We start from the raw sequence: 5,000 nt of genomic DNA, 5'->3' as shown, positions 1-5,000 counted from the left end.
TTTTACGGCCTTCTTGTGCGTTGGCGTCGAAGGAGATCCTGAGCGGACAGCGGAACGGTGAAGAAACCTTGATCTTCAGATTTTGATTATCAATTCTGTACTTGTTTGTTTGTGCATTTGCGTTGGTAAGGTTGTGTGCGTGTGTGTGTGTGTGTGGTGTGTGTGTGTGTGTGTGTGTGTGTGTGTGTGTGTGTGTCTACGCATGTATGCGTACATGAGCACCTATATACGCGTGTGTGTGTGTGTGTGTGTGTATGTGTGTGTGTGTGTGTGTGTGTGTTTGTGTGTCTTCGCATGTATGCGTACATGAGCACCTATATACGTGTGTGTGTGTGTGTGTGTGTGTGTGTGTGTGTGTGTGTGTGTGTGTGTGTGTGTGTGTGTGTGTGTGTGTGTGTGTTTGTGTGTGTGTGTAATCTGCTGCTTCGTAGGAACAAGGAAAAAAAAAATCTTGCAGGTTTATAGACGGCGACAAAGAATGCAAGAGTGCGCATTTGTGTATATGTGTACTTATATACATACATACATACATATATATATATATATATATATATATATAGAGAGAGAGAGAGAGATATATATGAATGTGTGTGTGTCTATCTATCTCTCTATCTTTCTCTCTCTCTCTTTATATATATATATATATATATATATATATATATATATCCTTCTCCCTCTCTCCTCTCCTCTCCTTTCATCTTCTCTCCTCTCCTCGCCTTTCTCCTCTCGCTCTATCTCCCTCCCTCTGTCTCTGTTTACCAGAATTAATAAGGAAAGGAAGCAGTTTAAATCATATGAAATAAAGAAATAATGAAATACACCATTTAATTTATTTTTTTTCTTTCATTTGTTTTACATTCATATCTATTCATTAACTTTTGTTCTGTTATTCTGTATAATCTAGCGAGTGATATGCACGGTGAGCGACGACTTAATGAACGCAGAGTAATGACAGGATTTCGGTCTCAGCTTTTCTTGTTTTGCCTTGAATGTTCCTGATCAAGATGCTTTGTGGATCCTTTGTTCCTTGGACGAGCCCCCCTCCCCCCTCCCCATCCCCCCTTTCGCTAGCTTATTTGCTCCTTTGCTAAATATTCGGTAAAAAAAAGTTTAAAAAGTTCGCGGTATAGCATTTTGTCGCTAGGCTTTCGATGGACCTTCGCTTACTTTTTTAGCGGAGCAAAAGTGATATTTCCTAACACTTCGGGACGATAATTTTTGGCTCAGAAAATCAATTTTGATAGATATTGCTATCTAGTTTTCCAGTTCACTTCTAATCTTGCATAGCAACTTTGAGATACTTCTAACAGGTAATCAGTAACTTCAATCAGCGAGCGACATTTCGCTGCTTTTGCTCGCGGATCTATTAACTTTTCCCCGAGAATATTTGGTAATCCTGTTGTTATTTGAACCCTAAACGCAGAACAAAGCCTGAAAATATCACTTTAATTTCATTATATATCCTGATAAGCATTAACATCATCCTTAGAATTAATTGCCATGACCATGATAAATCTATCAACAAATTACGAACCAGAAACAATGATATAATATTACGTAATCATTATAGAAAAAAACTAACATTTTCTTTCACACATTTCAAGAAAATTAATTTCATTAACGAGTAGCATAACCTCAAATCACCCGCGTTTGTTCCAGTGTCTGACGGACACCTTGTTTTTTTTCTTCTTCTTTTTTTTTGAGGAATAACTAATTCTTCCAAAAGGCACACACAGATATCCCGAATGCAGTAGAATAATTAATTACGTGAGAAAGAAGGAGAGGAAGGGAGAGAGGGGGAAAGAGAGAGATAGAGATAGAGAGAGAGAGAGAGAGAGAGAGAGAGAGAGAGAGAGAGAGAGAGAGAGAGAGAGAGAGAGAGAGAGAGAAAGAAACACAAAGACAGAGACAAAGACAAAGAAAAAGACAAAGACAAAGACAAAGACAAAGACAAAGACAAAGACAAAGACAGAGACAGAGAGAACGAGAAAGAGAAAAAGAGAGAGAGAGAAAGTCGGGGAGAGACAAAAAGAGAGAGAGAGAGAGAGAGAGGAAGAGAAAGAAAGAAAGAGAAAGAGAGAGACCGAGACCGAGACCCAAAACGGCCTCAAGCAGTTTATTCTCGCAAGCAAACACTCAGGGAATCGAAGGCAGAAGCACAGAGCGGAAAGCGAAGGCAAGGTTAGCTCGCCCTGGTTAGGTTAGGCAGCGTTGCCCTGTTTTATCCTTTTTTTCTCTCTCTCTCTCTCTTTCTTTCTTTCTTTCTCCCTTTTCTTCCTTCTTTCTCCCTTTTCTTCTTTCTTTCTTTCTCCCTTTTCTTCCTTCTTTCTCCCTTTCCTTCCTTCTTTCTTTCCTTTCTCCCCCTTTTCGTTTTCTTTTTTCTTTTTTCTGTGTCTCTTTTCTTCTTTCTTTCTTTTTTTCTCTCCCTTTCCGTTTTCTTTTTTCTTTTTTCTGTGTCTCTTTTCTTCTTTCTTTCTTTCTTTTCTCTCCCTTTCCGTTTTCTTTTTTCTTTTTTCTGTGTCTCTTTTCTTCTTTCTTTCTTTCTTTTCTCCCCCCTTCCGTTTTCTTTTTTCTTTTTTCTGTGTCTCTTTTCTTCTTTCTTTCTTTCTTTTCTCTCCCTTTTCCTTTTTTTTCCTTTTTTTTCTGTGTCTCTATTCTTCTTTCTTTCTTTTTTTCTTTCTCCCTTTTCTTTTTACTTTCTTTTCTTCTTTTTGTGTGTCTTTTCTTCTTTCTTTCTTTTTTCCTCTCTTCCTTTCCTTTTTTTCTGTCTCTTTTCTTCTTTCTTTCTTTCTTCCTGACTCCCTTTTCTTTTGTTCTTTAATTTCCTTTTTTGCTGTCTCTTTTCTTCTACTTTTTTTTTTCTCGAGTACAAGTATATATGTGAGTATATAAACATATATACATAAACAGATAGATAGACCGCTCTATTGTGTCCACGTATGTACGTGTGTGCATGACGCCTTATTTTTTTTTTATTTTTTTTAAGTAGACATGCTTTGGAAAAGAAACCTCCTCCTTCCTGAAGCACAAACGTCTAAATTAAAAGGAAGACGTAAAAAAAAAATCCAAAAAAAATCGAGAGAGCTTGAAGTTCAAATCTTATTTCGAGAAGAGCAAATTTCTTCGTGGATTTCTGTTTCCGAAACGATATTTCCTTTTCAGAGAATGAAGGATCGCCGAAAGATTTGACAGAATTATGATTTTATGTATTATCATTTATATATATAAAGACAGATAGATAGATAGATAGATAGATAGAAAGATAGATAGATATAATATATATATATGAATAAATGTATACATAAATGTTTATACATATATATGTGTGTGTGTGTGTGTGTGTGTGTGTGTGTGTGTATGTGTGTGTGTGTGTGTGTGTGTGCTATATATTTTTTTGTTTAATGCAAGTTGAATTTATGCCATGCAATTCTAGTTAGCAAAAATGCTATTCATTCTTATTTCATTTATACATAGTTTCCAAATATATCAAATTGTTCAAAGGCATCGGGAATGTAGCAAAAAATCTGTCAGGCTCTGCGTGGATGACATTGTTTATTAATATCCCTGTTTCTCTCGTGCAGTCATGATGGAAAGGAGAGAAAGGCGGAAATCAGTGCGGTAGTGTGAAGCTTCTGAAAAGTGTTTGTTTCCTTTTTTCATCGAAAAACGGAAAGTGTGTAGCTCCCGAAGTCCGTCATGTTTGTTTGTTTCCTTTTTTTTATCAAAGAAAAGGCAGTAATTTCCATAGCCGGAGCCTAAGCCCTGTCAAGGTGGTACTTAGTATAGAAATTAACTGTCAGGTTTGTTGATCGAGTTATTGTTTGTTTAGAATTATCTGTTAGCAACTAAGATCATGAAGACAAAATGTACGAATTTCTCCTCCAAATAGCATTAGGTCTTACCTTTTATAAAAGCGAAGTTATCTCATAGAAGGGGGGGGAAACAAGGTTATCTTATATATATATATAACAAAGTTCACTTATTGAACCAACATCTTTCCCCCTAGCAATATTAAGCTTTAGTAAATGGTCAAGAAAGAGCCAAGAAGAATGAAAAATCCTGAGAATATGTAAACAGTAATCTGCCGGCCGAACCCGCGATATATTAACTGCTGTTTGCCTCTGTACTTCACGTGCCAGAGGTTGATTTAAAGGGGGGTGAGGGGGAATTAATGGGGGGGGGATATATTCAACTTCAGAGAGAATCGCAAATTAGTAAGTGGTAATAATATATGCATATATATATATATATATATATATATATATATATATATATATATATATATATATATATATATATATTTATATACATATATATATATGTGTGTGTGTCTGTGGGTGTGTGTGTGGAAGTATGTATATATGTACGTATGTATGCAGGAGTATGAATGTTCTTTCATCCTCAGGCTAGTATATTAAAAATTTAAAGATAAATAAATGAATAAAGAGGATTTTCAAGATAGATTGAAATACGAATCTAAGCTCGAGATAAAATTCTCCCATGAAGACGCACTGCGTTTCTGTTTGTGAAACCTCCTCCTCTTCTCTCATAATTCTTGTCCTCCTCGCCTCTCTCCTGTGATTTAATGCTTTTCAAGTGACTTTTATTTTTCACTTTTCATTTTCGTGCTTGAGGAAGTCAGAATTAGTGATTATAAATTGATGATAAACTTCTGGACTTGTTGTTGAATAAGTTAATAAATATGATCGTTGTATATAATAAAAAAAAAACACAAAATAAGTTGTTGTTTTTTTTGTATAGCAGGTTTTTCTAATACTGTTCCTGCTCAGTATTATTTTTGTTTTGTTTTTAATCATTCACAAAGCACTGTGAGAGTAGGTTTTACATCTTGTGTCGTAAGCTAATTGAGGGGACGAACTTTTCTTTGCAGTTTCGGTCTTAACTCCATTAATACAGTTTTAGAAATTTAAAGAGCAGGTGAAAAGTTCCTGTATAAATAAGATTGTGAAATACTGTAAGATTTTAAATAGAATGGAAGA

General features: G+C 35.4%; 1 protein-coding gene across 1 annotated transcript in view; it reads left to right on the top strand.

The window, feature by feature from the left end:
• Positions 1 to 5,000, top strand: part of LOC125047105 (neurofilament heavy polypeptide-like) — a 12,504-nt gene that overhangs the window by 7,094 nt on the left and 410 nt on the right. The window lies entirely within an intron of this gene.

This window comes from Penaeus chinensis, chromosome 40 (genome assembly GCF_019202785.1).
Source record: "Penaeus chinensis breed Huanghai No. 1 chromosome 40, ASM1920278v2, whole genome shotgun sequence".
Classification (NCBI taxonomy): Eukaryota; Metazoa; Arthropoda; class Malacostraca; order Decapoda; family Penaeidae; genus Penaeus; species Penaeus chinensis.
The sequence above is the reverse complement of the archived record's forward strand: the minus strand, read 5'-3'. Positions and strand labels throughout refer to the sequence as shown.